This window comes from Chiloscyllium plagiosum, chromosome 12 (genome assembly GCF_004010195.1).
Source record: "Chiloscyllium plagiosum isolate BGI_BamShark_2017 chromosome 12, ASM401019v2, whole genome shotgun sequence".
Lineage (NCBI taxonomy): Eukaryota > Metazoa > Chordata > Chondrichthyes > Orectolobiformes > Hemiscylliidae > Chiloscyllium > Chiloscyllium plagiosum.
The window spans coordinates 9,374,821-9,393,646 of NC_057721.1; positions in this window are offsets into that span (position 1 = coordinate 9,374,821).

The following is an 18,826-nucleotide window of genomic DNA, read 5'->3' on the forward strand; positions in this document are numbered from 1 at the left end:
TGAGCTTATGTATTTATAAAGCAGAGGAAAGACAGAGCGTTTTTCAGACTGCATGAAGATTTGCAGTGGAGGTCTCCAGAGGTTGATATTGGAATCCTTACTTTTCCTGATGCATATATAAATTGTCTAGATCCTGGTGTACAAAGGACAATTCATAATTTGTAGATGACGTGAAATTTGGGAGAACTGTAAACTTAATGGGGAGGATGGTGTAGAACTTCAAAAGGACATTGACATGTTAATGGAGTGGGCAGATAAGTGGTATTTGAAGTTCAAAGCAGAAAACTATGACCAGGTACACTTTGGTGCAAAGAACATGGACAAACAGGATAAACTAAAGGGTACTGATCTAAAAGGCAGGCAGGAACAGAGAGACCAGGGTGTATATGTGCAAACATCATTAAAGGTTGGGTTCAGGAGCGGTTGGCGAGGATGTTGCCCGGTATGGAAGGTGTGAGTTCAAAAGAAAGGCTGGACAGGCTGGGACTTCTTTCACTGGAGTGTCGGAGGTTGAAAGGCAACGTTATAGAAGTTTATAAAATCATGAGTGGTATAGATAGAGGCAATGGTAGTTGTCTTTTTCCTAGAATGGGGGAATTTCAAGACCACGCAGCACATTTTTAAGGTGAGAGCAAAGAGATTTAAAAAAGACTTGGGGGATAATGTTTTACATAGAGGGTGGCTTGCTTGAGCATTGAACTTCGTGAGGAAGTGATGGATGTGGGTACAATTACAATGTTTAAAAGACATTTAGATAAGTTCATGATTTTGAAAGGTTTGAAGGGATATAGGCCAGGAGCAGGCGGATGGGACTAGTTTAGTTTGAGATTATGTTCAGCATGGACTGGTTGGGCCAAAGGGTCTGTTTCCATGCTGAACATAATCTCTATGACAGGTAGAGAGAGCTATTAATCAAGCATACAGCATTCTGAACTTCATTAATAGGGGCATAGAGTACAGGAGCAAGCAGGTTATGGTGAACTTATATAAGACACTGGTGAGACCTCAGCTGCTAAATTGTGAACAGTTTCAGGCATCGCACTATGGGAAAGGTGGGAATGCAATGGAGAGAGTATGGAAGCAGTTTGTGAGAAGCGTTCCAGCAATGAGGAGAGAGTTGAGAAGTTGGGGTTGTTTTCCTTGGAGAGAAGAGAACTAAGAGGAGATTTGATGAAACTTTTCAAAATTGTTCTATCTACATGCCACCTTTCATGACTTTTACACACAGGCACCCAGGTCTCTCTGCTGGACAGAGTGCTGGACAGACTGGCTAAGGAGAAATTGATCCCACTCATAAATAGTACCAGAGAACACAGTTTTAACTCTGGTCCACAACCCTTGCTCAGTCTCCTTTGGAACTGGTCCTGGATTCTGAACAGTCTCCTCCTCTACCTCTGTCAAAAGTTCAAAACAAAAATCTATTTTCCAATACCTTTCAGTTTTAAAGAAGAATCATAGTAGACTTGAAACATCAACTCCATCTCTCTCACCACAGGAGCTGCCAGACCTGCTGAGTTTCACCAGCATTTGCTGTTTTCAATTCAGGTTTCCACAGTATTTTGCCTTTATATGATTCACTACCATTATATGATTCACTACCATCTCCACTTGAGGTAAAGACCAGCATTTTAACTAGCTCAGGATATCCCAAACCACTTTAGAGCCAACTCTGCTTTTGATAATCACAGTAGTCTGTAGGAGAGAAATGTGGCAGCTAGTTATGTACAGCAAGCTCCCACATTGAGCAATGGTTGGATGGTCTGTTTCACTCAACTGGGAAAAATCCCAGCCTCTTCGAATAGTGTCACAGAGTTAGTTACATTCAGTTGTTTGCAAATCATCAAAAATTCATGTAGAAAGAGCAAGATGATATTAAAGGGCAGCTTTCAGAGTTATTATCCATTATCATAACTGTCAACACCAGGGATGGAAACATGAGATAAAAACTTGCTTCCACACTCTCTCCAATGCATTCCCATCCTTCCCATAGTGTGGTGCCTGAAACTGATCACAATTCACCAGCTGAGGTCTAACAAGTATCTTATATAAATTCATCATAGCCTCCCTGCTCCTGTACTCTATGGTCCTGTTAATGAAGCGCAGAATACTGTATGCTTTATTAATAGCTTGTTCTATCTACATGCCACCTTTCATGACTTTTACACACATGCACCCAGGTCTCTCTGCTCTTGCATGCCTTTTACATCAATAGTACTGGAGGAATTCAGCAGATCAGGCAGCATTTGTAGAGAGAGAAATGGAATCAACATTTCAAATCCAATGTGACTGTTCCAAATAAGAGATGCAGCCAGACCCATTGAATTTCTCTAGCATTCCCTGTTTTTATTTAGATTTCTAAAATGCACAGTATTTTCCTTTTATTTGAGATGGAAATATGAAGTAGACTCCTGGGATTCCATTAGTTATTGGAAATTTAATCGTTATTCAGGAAGGAAGAATTTTAAACACTTGCCTTGGAGGGGTGTTTGGAAGCTGTCCCTTTCTTGTTAGATTTGCAAGGCTTTGTTGATGCAGAGCACGGATCTGGGCCATTCTCCTTACACTTGTTGAGGTTACTGACAGACTGGTATTGTTTGCGCAGGAATATCAGATCCTGTAGGTACTGGAGACAGTCTTGTGTCCTTGACAACACCCAGACCGGATCTTCAGCCGTGATGTTGTAGAGAGTGGAGTGCACATTTACATCACTCTTGCTCCGTTTCAGAGAACTACCCAGGTTCTGGTGACATTCCCCCATCAGGTAGAGGGAGGTACTGCGGACCAACCTGATCTCACACTCTTCTCTCTGCCACTCCTCATTTCCTCCGGGCTCAATCAGTTTTCTCTCCTCATGGGGACGAAACATGGAGTTCAGCTTCTTCAACATGACCCTCCTGCAGTGTCTCTATCCACCTGAGTCAACAAGCCCCAGAGCTGCTAAGAGTCAGTGGCTCACAAACTTGAGAGGCAGGAGCTTAGGTGGCACTCATCGAGAGGTTCATCGTTTCAACAGCACCATGGAGAAAGAGGCTTCTTTCACACTCCTAATGTGTGCAGCGGTTGGCCCATTGGTTAAAAACCCATCTGTTCGAAAATTCTTCTTTCAGCTCAATCCACGATTGGTCACAGATGTTTAGCCATGATCACTGCACCAAAAGACCAGGTACTGACCAAGGTGCTGAAAGAACATGTGGGAAACACAGACCTTGAAGCAGCCCAGAATAAAAATGATGCTAACTAGTCCACAGCCCCCCCAACTCACAAGACACCCCACTCTGCATGTGTCAGGATCAATGTAGAAGACAGAAAAGTGACAGGGGCCAGTTGGTGCTCCAATAACAGGCTGAAGGGTTGTAATCTGATAGTATCTCCTTCCATGTCACACGAGCATTTAGGATCATGTGTCTCCCTGTCCCTCTGCAAACAAAAGTTTTACCTTCGCCAGCCAGTCAAATATCATTAATCCAAATAGTAGCAGTCAGGACAAATGGAGGCACTGTCAAGTTTTATGCTAAACAGCTCATATATCAATACTGACAAACAGAAGGTACAAAGTGGCACATTTTCTGCTGGATCAAGAATATTTAGGGGAAAGAAAACAACATTTTGCAGCAATTCTGGGAAGAAATAAGATGTGGCTGTGTTTTAGTTACATCAGCGCTGAACATGTCAAAGGAGCTGAAGTGCTAAATCATGAATGGGATGGGATAAGGTTACTGTGTACATGGACCTGTCTGTTTCTCCTTGCACAATGGGCTAGGTTTCATTTATTAAAACGGTTATATAGAAGAGTACAAAGCAGTAACAGAACTTTACTGTGAGCATTTAGTACTTTCCTGCTCCACTAGAAATACAAGATTAGATTTTAGGCAAAGAGAGCAGTTATTCTGAGCACAATGAGCGAGAGTTTATTAAAGTGTATTCATGAGGATCTCTTCAACAATTGGTGGGTCAACACAAAGGGATTTTGCAATGCAAAGTCACACCTACATTTGGCATTTGGTATAGTTGAGTTGAAAGATGAACATTGAACAAACACCAGACATCAATCTCTCCTCAGAGAAAAAAACTGTCATCCTAGCAATCAGTCTAGTGAAACCTCAGTGCACTTTCTTTTCGAGAAATATGCCAGGTCGAGTGCAAGTCCTAACAAGAATCTCTTAGGAACTCCACTGTAAATCTCCTTCAAATATGAAAAGTTCCCATTCACTATTACTGTCTGCTTCCTATCAAAGAGTTATAGTCATAGAGTCAGCAGTTCAGAAAAGACTCTTTGGACCACTGGGTTGCACCAGTAACAAACAAGGACCTAACTGATCTAATCCCATTTTCCATAGCCTTGCGGCATCACAAGTGCACATCTAAATACTTCTTTAATGTTCTGAGCATTTCTGCCTCTACCACCTTTATAAGTTGTGAGTTCTGGATTCCCACCACCCTCTGAGTGAAACCAAATTTTCTCACATCCCTCTAAAACTCCTCTATAATCCATGCCCCCAGTCATTAATCCCTCTACCAAGGGGAAAGTTTCCTTCCTGTCAATCCTATCCAGACCCCTCGTAATTTTATACATCTCAATCATGTCCCCACCCAGTCTCCTCTGCTCCAAGGAAAGCAACCCCAGTTCTCCCAATCTCTCTTCGTAAATAAAAACTCTTCAGAATGAGAACCATCATGGTCAATCTCCTTTTCATCCTCTCCAGTGCAATCACATCCCTCCAATAATGTGGATTCCAGAACTACACACAGTCATATAGCTGTGTGCCAACCAGCTTTTTATACAGTTCCAGCATAACCTCCCTGGTTGTAAATTCTCAACTAATAAAGACATGTATTCCAAATGGCTTCTTAACCACTTCATCTGTTTGTCTCTCAAGGGACTGATGCACATGCACACCAAGGTCCTTCCTATCCTCGGTGTTTCCTAGGGTCCCACCATTCATTATGTTTTCCCTTACCTTGTTTGTCCTGCCCATGTGCATTACCTCACATTTATCCAGAGCAAATTCTATTTGCTTCTGATCAGCCTATCAGACCAGCCTGTCTCTTTCCTCTTGTACTCTAAAACTATCCTCCTTACTAATTACCACTGCACCATTTTTTAATCATCTGTGATCAACTCTCTGACATTCAAGTCTAAATCACTTATATAGACCAGAAACATCAAAGGCCCCAACGCTGATTGCAGTGGAACCCTAGTGGACATAGATTTCCAGTCCATCATCCTCTGCTTCCTGCCTCTCAGCCAATTCTGGATGCAATTAACCAAATGTTCTTGGATTCCATAGGTCCTTGCCTTCACTATCAGTCTCCCATGCGGACCCTTATCAAAAGACTTGTTGAAATCCAAGTAGACTATGTTAAATGCATCACCCTCATCTACACACCTCGTCGCCTCATTGGAAAATTTAATCAAGTTAGTCAGACATGACCTTCCCTTCATAAAACCATGCTGACTGTTCTTGATTACTCCCTGCCTCTCCAAGTGCAGAATAATTCTGTCCCTCAGAATTGCTTCCAACAATGTCTCCATCACTGAGGTTAGACTGGCCGATCTGTAGTTGCCTGAATTATCCCTGCTTATATAATGGTACCATACTGGGTGTCCTCCAGTCTTCTAGCATCTCTCCTGTGGCCAGGGGGGAATTAGAAATTATTGCGAGTACCCTTGTTATTTCTTAACAGTCTGAGATACAGTTCGCCTGGTATTGGAAATTTATCTAATTTTCAGATCAGTCCGAACCTCCTCTCTGCCTATGTTAATCTCTTTAACAATATCACAGTCCTGCTCCCTGATTTCTATATCCATATTGTCCCTCTCACTAGTGAACACCAAACACTCAATTAATTTTGTATGCATCATGATTAGATCACTTTTATTCCATGACCTCCAACTTTGCTCACAAGCCAGTTTATTTAAGTGCCTTTTGAAAGTCCATGTACACCACATCAAAAGGATTACCATCATCAACCCTCTCAGTTAATTCATCAAAATACTCCAGCAAGTTAATTAAACATGACTTTCCCTTAACAAATCCATGCTGGCTTCCCTTAAGCAATGTGCAATTGCCCAAACGTCTATTAATTTTGTCTCAAATTGTCACTTCCAGAAGCTTCCCTCTTTGCCATTTGTCCTCAGCAAATGGGGACAGTACATTTAGCCTTCTCATTGATTTATAGGTGTGGCTTTGCTTTACTGCAGTGAGGCAGGGTGCTCAACTCTGGGAATTTGCGAAATGGGGAAATATTAAGAATTGCTGTCCTTCTAAAATCCAGTCAACTTTGTATTTCACATTTAATTTAATTGCAACAGTAATTATTATTTTCTTCTAATCTTTCAGTGAAAAGTAATTTCCTTGCCGAGAGGCAATTGTAGAATTAGTTAATTGCATAACTAGTAAGAACTGGTTCCCCACCGAGAAGCAACAGACTCAGATCACTGGAATCTCAGCTAATGTAAAAGTAGCCTCGCAAAGTAACATAAAGGTGAAGTTTCCAATTAAGAAAGGTAGAGTGATTAATTCCAGCAGTTTAGTAATTGGAGGAAGTTGGAGCAGTGTGGGAAGTATTGATATCTCATCTTCTGTTTAAAAAAGGAATGCTCCCAGAAAGAAAGCTGAAGAAAGTGAGAGCTGAGAGCAGAAGCCTTGCAGTATTAATCAGGAAAGCGGGTAAGTGATTGGTGAGTTTAAATGTGTTCCCTCTCTCTAAACTGGAACAGTGTTTTAGCCGATATTGCAGGTACAAATCATTCATTGAATGATAAAATATACAGTTAAACATGTACAGAAAACCTGATGAGTTTAATAAAATATAATAATGTTGGCAGGGCAGATGATGTATGTCAGAGCTGGTGAACACCTGTGTGATCCATGGCAACTACATTTGCAGTCTCTATAGCTCAAGGAGCTTCGACCAAGCTTTGAAGAGCTGAAGGCTGAGCTTCCTACACTGCAATGTATCAGGGAGAAGGTGAGTTCCCTGAACACTTTGTTTCAAGAGACAATCACACCCCTTAGGCTAGGTACTGCAGATTTATTATGTGGTCAGGAGAAGGAGGCTGTAATTCCAAGTAAGGTATGGGGACCCAACAGGTTTGATGTTTTTGCAATATTTGCAGGACAAGAGCAAGGGCTAAAGGGAGGATGGCCATGGAACTGTGATGTAGGGGCCATTCAGATAGGGGGAGTGGGGGGGCAATAAAAAGGCATGTAATTGTAGTGGAAGACAGTTTTGTTACCGAGATCAATATAGTTCTGGGCTGCCACATGCATTAGTCCGAAGGAATTGTTGCCTATCCGGTATCAGGGACATTTCCTTAGGTGTGGAGAGGAACCTACAGAGGGAGCAGAAAGGTCTAGTCTTCATGATCCACACAGGTACCAATGATGTAAGAGTGAATATGAAAGAGTCTTTGCTCAGGGAGGATATGTAGTTGGGGGCTAAATTAAGAAAGCACAAAGGTAATAATCTCTGGGTTACCACCAAAGCCACATTCAAATTGTCATCGGATAAATAAACTCAGAGAGTTGAATGCATGGCTGTAAGGTTGGTGTTAGAAAAGTGGGTTTTGGTTTGTGGGCCTCTGGCATCAGTACTGCAGTAAGAGGGAGCTGCACTTTTGGGATGGCCCTCACCTTAATCATGTTGGGAACCAATGCTCCAGCAAATCAGATAAATAGGGCTGTAGCGGCAGTTTTAAACTAAATATGAATGGACTAGGGGAGGAAGCCCTCATATGAGGGCAGATTTGAAAAGTTAAAGTTGATGGACAAGGCAGCATCATAGTGCATCAGCAAATAAAATCATATAGGGATTAATATTAAACAGGCAGGTTTAAAGATTCTTTACCTGAATGTATGCAGCATTTATAACAAGGTGAATAAATTGCTGGCACAAATTGCTGCCACTGTGGGCGGCACGGTGGCACAGTGGTTAGCACTGCTGCCTAACAGCGCCAGAGACCTGGGTTCAATTCCCGACTCAGGCGACTGACTGTGTGGAGTTTGCACATTCTCCCCATGTCTGCGTGGGTTTCTTCCAGGTGCTCCGGTTTCCTCCCACAGTCCAAAGATGTGCAGGTTAGGTGAATTGGCCATGCTAAATTGCCCGTAGTGTTAGGTGTAGGGGAATGGGTCTGGGTGGGTGCGCTTCGGCGGGTCAGTGTGGACTTGTTGGGCCGAAGGGCTTGTTTCCACACTGTAAGTAATCTAATCTAAATGAGTATGAAATGTTAGCCATTACAGATAGCCATTACATAGCTGCAAAGTGACCATGGCTGGATCGTGAACATTCCGGGGTATTTGACATCTCGGAATGACAGGAAGACCGGGAAAGGAGTATGTTAGATATGTTAATAAAGGATGGGATCAGTGCAGCAGTGAGAAATTATCTTAGTTCAGAGGATCAAGGTGTAGAATCAGTTTTGCTTGTGGTAACTAGTGTGTCACCATATTATTTAATATGGATTATCAATTAACAAATTTCATCATATGATTTAATGCCTGGGACTTCCATGGGCTGAAATTATTTTGGAAAGGGACAGAAAATGCTGATTTGAAATGGCCAAACATCACCCGACTCACACAAGTTGGCCAAATTCATTAAACCAATATGGAATACACAAGTGACAATTCTGAACTGTGTACCCAAGAGAATTAAACCAGTCAATCCCTGCCACATCCAGCACTCACCTCCTGTACCCAGGGGAAGATCCTCCTTTCCCATTGGATTTGCTCCATCCTGAGTTCCTTCACATGTTAGAGGTGAAACATGCCCAGACACAGTGAACTCAGCCCCCAGAATATATAAACTGGTTGCTATTTGAAGAGGCTGTGGCAGAAGCAAAGGAGATGAATGTTTGACTATGGAACTGAAGTAAGCTAGAGAAGCTCACTCTCTCTCTCTTTCTCTCCTCGCCCCTGAAGAAGGAAGACCCAATCACCCAATGATAACTGGACTGGAAAAAATGTCAGGAAATCAACAACTTAAAAGTTAACTATAATATTCTCTGCTGTTGGCCATCAGAGCAATCAATTGTTTTAGGTTTAAAACCTTATAAAAACAGAAGGACCTGGGATTCAGGTAAATAATTCCTTGAAGTTGGTATCACAGGTGCTTAAAAAGGCATTTAGCATGCTTACCTTCATTGCTGAGTCCTTTCGCTATAGGAATTAAGATGTCATGTTGAGGTCATACAGGATGTTGGTAAGGCTTCATCTGGAATACTGTGTCCAGTTCTGGTCACCCCATTATAGGAAGGATATTATTAAAGCTAGACAGGGTTCAAAAGAAATTTACCAGGATGTTGCCGGGTATAGAAGGATTTAGTCATAAAGAAAGACTGGATTGGCTGGGATTTTTTCTCTGGATCATAGCAGGTTAATAGATTATAGATTTATAGATTAGATTACAGTGTGGAAACAGGCCCTTCAGCCCAACAAGTCCACACCGACCCGCTGAAGTGTAACCCACCCATACCCCTTACCTAACACTACGAGCAATTTAGCATGGCCAATTCACCTGACCTGCACATCTTTGGACTGTGGGAGGAAACCGGAGCACCCGGAGGAAACCCAAGCAGACACGGGGAGAACGTGCAAACTCCACACAGTCAGTCGCCTGAGGCGGGAATTGAACCCGGGTCTCTGGCGCTGTGAGTCAGCAGTGCTAACCACTGTGCCACCATGCCGTTAAGAGGTGACCTTATAGAGGTTTATAAAATAATGATGGGTATGGTTAATGGTAGGTGTCTTTTCCTTAGGATGAGGAATTTCAAGACTAGGGGTCATATTTTTAAGGTGAGAGGAGAGAGATTTTAAAAAGATATGAGGGTTAAACGTTTTAAACAGGGTGGTTCACATGTGGAATGAACTTTGTAAGGAAGTGTTGGATGTAGATATAGTTACCGCATTTGAAAGATAAGTTCATGAATAGGAAAGGTTTGGAGGGAAATAGGCCAAACGCAGGCAGGTGGGACTAGTTTAGTGGGATCATGGTCAGCCTGGACTGGTTGGAACGAAGATATATGACTAAGACTCTATGATAGTCAAAGGATTCTAGCCTGTACTTTTATTTTTCTCTGTTTTGTACGGCACCCTATCGAGCTGATGGGTTGGAAGTGGACTCTGATTAATAGTGGTGTGGATTCTATCAGTCAGAGTCTACTTGCCAGTCAAGCAACACTCTCTTCATATACAGCATAAAATGCTGCTGTCTCTTTACTTTGGTATTTCTTGCAAATTGTCCTGATGTGTGCAAGACAAAAAGGTGTTTCAAAATGTATTGTTTCTCCAATATTACAAGAATTTAGTGAATTTTGACTTAGTGCATAATATCCATAATATTTCATTGATTGCTAAAATATCCTACTTGATTGCTCAACATACAGATCTAGAAAATTACCTTGAATTCATTCCATCAACTCTTCCTCCACAGTGTTCTTCTTTGGTTAGTTCTCTTCCCAGATCAGTGGCCCATGGTATGTGAGGCAGATAAAGCAGACTCATGCCTGTTCCCATGGCTACTTATTCTGGAATAGGTCACCAGCCTGTTGCCAAAGGCTGAAGACTGAAGGGCACCACTCTGCATCAAACATGGCTGGCTAGGAGACTCTCCTGTTCTTGCTGCCTATTGGAAGTGTTCCTGAAGGAGTTACAGATTGATATTCAATCCTGTTGGCCATATTGTGAATGCATCTTCCGTGGCTATGGGAGTGGGACTCACACCCAGAGCTTCTGCATGTACCAGTGTGCCTCAAGATCCCACCATAGCTCTTTGGATTGATATGGACAGCTTCTAATTGGAGATGATTTAAACAGATTCTATTTCTAATAAATGGACCTATGTGGACTTAAAATAAGGAAGTCAGTAAATTATGCATAAGTTGAGAAAAAGGCTACTTGGAAAGATCTATCATTAAGCTAGCCCCTTTCATGGTGTGGGACATTCCTGAAGCAGGGATGATTTTTAAAATTGATCTTTACTTTGGAGCATAGTATCTACTGTAAGATAAAATAAATTCCTATATAGTCATAAAACAAGATTCCAAAAGCAGCAATGAAAAGGATGACTAATTTTGGCGATGTTAGTTGAGGGATGAATGCTCTCTTTCCTGCTTATCTTTAACTTCTACATCCACCCTACCAACCAGACATGATTTAATATCACAGCTAAAAATAAAACTACACCTCCAACAATGCAAGGTTCTCTCAGTACTGCACTGGAATGCTCATGTAGGTGTGGATCCAACTTTGAGGTGAAGATGCTACCACTGAGCTAAGGTGGTGCTCAAAATGAATGGCTGTTTAATCTTCAGAAAAGATACATTACGAAGAGGAGATGCTTTTTATTCCTGCTTTTGACATGGGCAAGTCTGGCATTTATTGTTGGAAGGTGGTGTCAGGCTTTTGACTTGCACTGTATAGTAAAGGTAGCTCTCCAATATTGTGAGCTAGGGAATTTCCAGACTTGGGCCTAGAGATGATGAAGGGACAGCAATATATTCAGCAATTCAACTCAATGAAAACAAGTCAGTAACAACAGGAGATGGAAACTGGATTTTGTAATGTCATCAGCGCCTTGTTTTAATGCTTAGTCCTAACAGTGGGGAACCCGTTCCACTGTCCACTGGAAATGTCAGAAGTCACACGCCACCAAGTTATAATCTGATAGGTTTATTTGAAATCACAAGCTTTTGGTGTGCTGCTCCTTCATCGGGTGAACTGGAAATGATGGCAGGGAAATCAGGCCATAGTCATGAACCTTTGTCTTATCCCCTTCCACCTGATCATTGTCCCAGAATCAGCAGTAAAATCTGCCAAGTGTCTTACATTTCTATTAAATCAGCATTATTCGGAAGTAAGGCAAATAATGGAAAATGTCAAGCATTGTAAGAACAATTTACAGTTTGTTGAATTTGATATTTTTCTTGCCACCCTGTTGACAGTTCAGAAAATAGCAGAATTGTTCACTATAAAGCACTTTCTTTTCCACTTACAATAGGATGACTTACTTTAAGATCCAGGAAAAGGAGTGTCATTGCCTGGTGCAGCTGCCTGTGTCTGTGTTCCACACCAGACAGAGGTTAGAGTTACTCAGTGTTGGAGGTTAGGAGTTGAAACCTGATAGACTGTGTATTTATTTGAAGACTCACTATATTTAAATCATTGCATTCCAAATGTCTGACAAATGTCACGCAACACTGATACAATGCATTGAAGGTTTACATTCTAGATAGACTTTATCCTCATCCCAGAGGATGTTGTTTGTCTGTTTGAGATATTTGCTTCCTTTAGCATCCTCGCTAACCCTCCCCACGAAGGAGTTTACTCATTGAAATGTGTCTGTGGCCTTTGAAAAATATTCTGTTTCCTTCAATTCTAGGAGCAGAATAGAAAAAAATACAAAAGAGAAAGCTGGCATTTATAAATCATCTTTTAACCTCTCAAAGTGCTTTATGGACAATGAAGTAAATTTGAGATGTTGTCGTTGTTTCTATGTGGGAATTACCGAAGTCCATTTGCACACAGCAAGATCCCACAAACAGCACTGTGATATTGGCCAGATAGTTGGTTCTTGGAATAATGTTATGCGGAGATGCAACAATGTCATCTGAAAGTCCACCTCACCTCTGACAGTGCAGACTGTCAGAGGGCTACGGGGAGAACGCTGGTAAGTGGAGCTGAAATGCGCATCAGCCATGATTGAATGGCGGAGTGGACTCGATGGGCCGAATGGCCTTACTTCCACTCCTATGTCTTATGGTCTTATGGTCTTATGCAGCACTCCCTCAACACTGTCAGCTCAGATTGTATTCTCAGGTCCACAGCAGAACTCGAATCCACAACCTTCACATTCTGGGCTGATGATGGTACCTTAGTCACTCACTGATATGTTTCAACCCTTCACCTGCTCCCATTTCTGACATACCATGGCTGTCTGTACTTCAACACCATTTACCCCAACTAACTCCACATTCCTCAATACTCTCACCCCAACCAGAAATAGCTTTACTTTTGAAAATATGCCTGAATTCCTTCACTATATCAATTATTTTCTTTATACTGGCCCTGCTGAGATCCTTTTACCTTGTCAGAGATCTCCAATTCTGAAGAAAGTACCTAAGCTTTAGATATTTTTAATCAACCTGTTTAGATATGTTGTGACCCACATCTCGGGCAGGTGGGACTTAAAACTGGACCTTCTGGACCAGAGATAGGGACATTACCATTGCACCACAACAATGGGTAGCAAATGAGGGCTTGTCCAGGATTTGAACACAGGACCTCTTACATCATTGTACAATAGATCCCAAAGCAAGAATCACACCGTGAGACTAGCAGGAAAACTATAATATTCAGATTTATATCCATGGCTTTTTCTTTACTGTTTCATGGGATGCTGGTGTTGCAGGGCAATGCAACATGTGCTGCCCCTAATTACTCTTGAATAGAATGGTTTGCTAAGGCACACGGAGGATCATTTGGTTTGATTTATCATTGTCACATGTACCTAAGTACAGTGAAGAGTTTTGTTTTGTGAGTAGTACAGGCAAATTATAGCAAAGAAGGACATATAAATCATAGGGTGTTCAGATAGAGTGAGCCATACAAGGAGAGAGCTGCACAAGAGGTACACGTGAGGGAGGTCGACATTAGATTTGAAATTGGAGAGATCCATTCAGCAGTCAAATAACAGTAGCGAAAAAGCTGTCTTGAACCTGTTGGTACGTGTAGTGTATCTTCTGCCTGATGGAAGAGGTTGGAAGAGAGCATTGCCGGGGGTGGGAGGGGTCTTTCGATGATGTTGGCAGTCTTTCTGTGGCAACAATAAGTATAAATGGATTCCATAGATGGGAGGTTGGCTTCCATGAGGGGGGGGCTGGGAGGTGTACATAATTCTCTGTAGATTCTTATAGTCCTGGGCGGAGCAGCTGCCATGCCAAGCCATTATACACTGTCTACCCAAGTCTTTGAGCTTGGTACCTGGATTACTAGCTCAGTAATAGTATTACTGCAAAAACATCTTCCATTATTAATAGGAAGATCCATGTAAAAGTTTAAAATGCACATTTATTGCTTGTGATTCTACAAATAGAGTCTCTTTATTTGAGATCTGCGATCTGTCCTTCAAATAAGGTGCAAGATAATATTCAATTATCTTGGTCAAAATGGTGGCCTCTCTTTCTCTTCTCTACAATGACAATGTTCATTAATAATAACAAGAGAGACAGAACTTGTATTTATAATTGTACCTTGTCATGACCTCAGAATGCCCCAAATAATTTATGGACATTGAAGTACTCCCGAAGATCAATTAACCTTGTAACCTGGACAAACACAGCAGGACACTCTGTGATGAGTATTTTCCCACAAACAGCAAATGAATGGATAATCAGATGATTTGCTGACAAGGTGCTGGTTCAGGAAAAAAAGCTCACAGTAACTCGGTGGTGGGAAAGTTGCTCAGTTGTGTGTGATAACACCTCTGGGTATATAAGAAAAAAGATCAAGGTGTTGGTATAGTGCGGAACGTTAACCCGAGCACTGGGAAAACTCAATGCTCTTATTTGAAAAGATTTACGGAATCTTGCACGTCTCCTAAAAGGTCAGACAGAACCTAGATTTAACATCTCATCAAAACAAAATGCTTCTTCAAAGATGCAGCACTCGATCGTTCACTCACTGCTTAAGAAAAATGACGATCATTGTCAGTATGTGAAAAAGAAGTTTGCATTTGTATAGGATCTCGCATAACCTCATGCTGTCCTAAAGTGTTTTTACTTATCGAAGGGCACATGATGATATCCTATTCCACTTGCTAAATATGGGAATGCATACTTGTATAGGAGTGGAGTCTGCTTTGATAATGGTTCTTACCCATACATTACCAATTGCCACATTTGATAATGACAGTAAAACATAAATGAATTAACATTTTCTCATTCAAGAACACAAGTGGAAAAGCAAGCATATGGACCTTCTCTGTAAACACAATACCTCCCTGTTGCTGTCTGATCCTCTTTAATCCCCATCCTGTCCCCCTAAGCAGCTGTGATGCAGAATAATGAACATTTCGATAACAGAATGAAGCTTTCTGCCTATAAAAGATTTGACACTAACCTCAGGCCCATGGAAGGGAAGGCATTAGGGTTAGGGGGGTTAGGGTTAGTCTTATCATTGCTAGCCTATTAGTTCAACAAGCCAGCTAATGTTCTGGGGGCCTGGGTACAGATTCTGCTATGGCAGGTAGTGGAATTTAAATTTAATAAAAATCTGGAGTCTATTAATGAAATGAAACCATTGTTGATTGTTCAGGGGAAACCCCATCTTGTTCATTAATGTTCTTTAGGAAGGGAAATCTGCTGCCCTTACCTGGTCTGGCCTACATATAACTCCAGACCTATAGCAGAGTGGTTGATGCTCAATTGCCCTCTGGGTTATTAGGGATAAATGAATAGAACAAAACACTATTACAGCTCAATCCAATATCCAATCATTTCCCTATTGGAGCAATATTTGGTCTTTGGAGAAGCAGGAGACTGAACTGGTACTTGTTTGAATGAGTAACATCTTGTAGATTCACCATTTATTTTAAACATAGCTTCAACCAAGACAAGAGATCAAGAGAAGTTGAATTACAGAGGCTACAGGATATAGACAAAGCAAGGTCCAGCATGGCTCAGTGGCTCAGTGGTTAGTACTACTGCCTCACAGAGGGGTAGTGCTATGGCACAGTGGTTAGCACTGATGCCTCACAGTGCCAGGGACCTGGGTTCAATTCCAGCCTTGGAGTTTGCATGTTTCTCGCCTTCTCTGCATGGATTTCCTCCAGGTGCTCTGGTTTCTTCCCACAGTCCAAAGATGCGCAGGTTAGGTGGATTGGCCATGCTAAATTGATCCGTAGTGTCCAAGGATGTATGGGCTAGGTGGGTTAGCCATGGGAAATGTGGGGTTACTGGGACGGGGGGGGAGGGGGCTAGGTCTGGGTGGGATACTCAATGGTTCCACACCGTAGGGATTCTATGCTTACACAGCACTTTCTTTCTCATCCTATTTGTTCACTTGAACTAGCACCATTGTGGAGAATAATTCCACACCACTTGAGAAACGAAAAGCAGCATTTGAAGAGTAAAAACAGCCTTCCTCTGATTCACGAATTCTTATCCTAAGACTAGGCCTTACCGATGTAGTGGAAGTGGAGGCCAGGGTCGCATTCATTGAAAAGTAGGCAAAATTCAGCACAGACCTCCTTCCCCAATCCAGCTTCAATCCAAGGACTGCTTCTGATCGTTGGGACTACTGTGGAAAGAATTCTTCTGAGAACAGAAATTCCTACCTGCTGTTTGCAGCAGCTCAAGTCCTTCAAATGCCAACAGGACTCAGCTTGGAGCGGCACTGAGGACAGCGTGAAGAGAAAATGGGTTGAAATAAATATGAGGGGGTGGACGAACAGATAATATTGAATGGTAAGGAGAAGGTGGCAATAAATAAGAGAAAGATAGGGAGAAATCATGCTACTGAGGGGACAAATAAACGGTAAACTGAAGTGAGGAATGAATAGTAAGATTGAAAGTGAGTGAGAAAGGAACAATAATTCTAAATGAGGTGGGAAACAAAACAATAATTGAGAAAGGATGGAGAGTGAAAAATTATTAGTTCGAGTTGGACAATAGAGAGAAAATGTCTGTTTGGGCTAAGGGAATGAGAAAGGGTAGGGAAAGTAACAACTCTTTTAAGGTTGTAGGGGGAAAAGTACCAAATGAGATGGAATATGCTGGTGTGAGCTGCAAGGAGTGACACTGTAACATGTTTCAGGAGCAGTTGGAGAGTTGAATGTAGATCCTGTGCTTTCTGGGGAGCAGATCCTGTGAAGCCAAAGAATAGAAAATGATTCAACGATTTGGTTCCTCCTGGTAATGAGTTTCAGAATCCAAGCAAATTGATCTTATTTTTATGTTGCTTATTTCAAACACGTGTGTATGTGTGTGTGTGTGTGTCTGTGGATTTTTGACCAGGTCCAGTTGATGGAATGGTGTTTAGTTTTATGCTGGTCTATTATGAACTTTGACATGGAACACATTCACCATTTTGGTGGTGAGGGGCCGAATCCTTATTTGAAAGTCCTCTCTGAGCAGCAGATGCCTAATACAGGCTCCTGACACAGCACATTGGGTTACGAAGTGAAAGTAAAGTCCCTGAGGGTCGTGACAGCAGACAGTGTGGTATCCTGTGCTTCACTCCTGCTCCTCGGATGCTCACAGAAGTGATTGAGTATCTAGCTCTGGCTGGGCCTCCTCTCTTCCACCGTGGTTTGTGTTCCAATCGAAAATGGCCATTGTCTTTATGTCATGGGGCCTTGATTTCTTCATTAATGCCTGAAGGGGACGGACTCTTTAGACAGCAAGCACAAAAGATGCCCTCTTTAAAATGGAGCCTGACACATTGTAGATTAGATTCCCTACAGTGTGGAAACAGGCCCTTCAGCCCAACCAGTCCACACCAACCCTCCAAAGAGTAACCCACCCAGACCCATTTCCCTCTGACCAATGCACCTAACACTATGGGCAATTTAGCATGGCCAATGGGAGGAAACCGGAGCACCCGGTGCAAACCCACGCAGACACGGGGAGAATGTGCAAACTCCACACGGACAGTCGCCCGAGGCTGGAATCGAACCCAGGTCCCTGGAGCTGTGAGGCAGCAGTGCTAACCACTGAGCCACCATGCTGCCCCGATGGTCATGGTGCTGCAGGATTACCCATCCCAATTCCAGACTGGCCGCTGCCACTTTAACTCCAGGAGAATCTAGATTAGATTAGATTAGATTCCCTACAGTGTGGAAACAGGCCCTTCGGCCCAACAAGTTCACACCGACCCTCCGAAGAGTAACCCACTCAGACCCATTTCCCTCTGACTAATGGACCTAACACTACGGGCAATTTAGCGTGGCCAATCCACCTGACCTGCACATCTTTGGACTGTGGGAGCAAACCGGAGGACCCAGAGGAAACCCACGCAGACACGAGGAGAATGTGCAAACTCCACACAGGCAGTCACCCAAGGCTGGAATCGAACTATCCACTGAGCCTCCGTGTCACCTCAAGAGCCAGTGAAAATTGACTCCTTGGTGACCTTACGGCTTCGGTGAAGAGAAAAGTAAGTTCTCTTCCTTGGAAATAACTCTGTCTTTACACCTTTTAATTTGTCAGGAGATGCACACCATTGTGTGTACCATTTATAAAGATACACTGTAGAAATTCACCTTATACAGCACCTTCCAAACCCATGACCATGAAGGGCAAGGGCACCAGAGACATGGGATCACCACCACCCTGCAAGTTCCCCTTCAGGCCATTCACCATCCCGACTTGGAAATATATCGCTGCTCCTTCACTGTTGCTGGGTTAAAATCCTGGAATTCCCTCCCTAAGGACATTATGGGTCAACCTACAGCAGGTGGGAGTGCAGCGGGGTGGGAGTGCTGCAGTTCAAGAAGCCAGCTCACCCCTACCTTCTCCAGGGGCAACTAGGGGCGGGCAATAAATGCTGGGCCCAGCCAGCAACACCCACGTCCAACCATTTAAATTAAAAAACAGTCAAATAGCTGCAGTCACTATCAATGTAACACCCTTTAGATCATAACTAAATGCATATTAGAGAACTAAAAGTGATGAATATATTCCTTCAAAACCCCGGCTCTTGGATGCATCCTTACTGTTGCACCAGTTGCGTTGTCCTGCCCCAGTTTTCAGTCCCACCCGCCCCTATTACTGCACTGGCAAGGTTAGCTCCCACAGGACTGGGCTGTCCCACTGTGTGAGAGC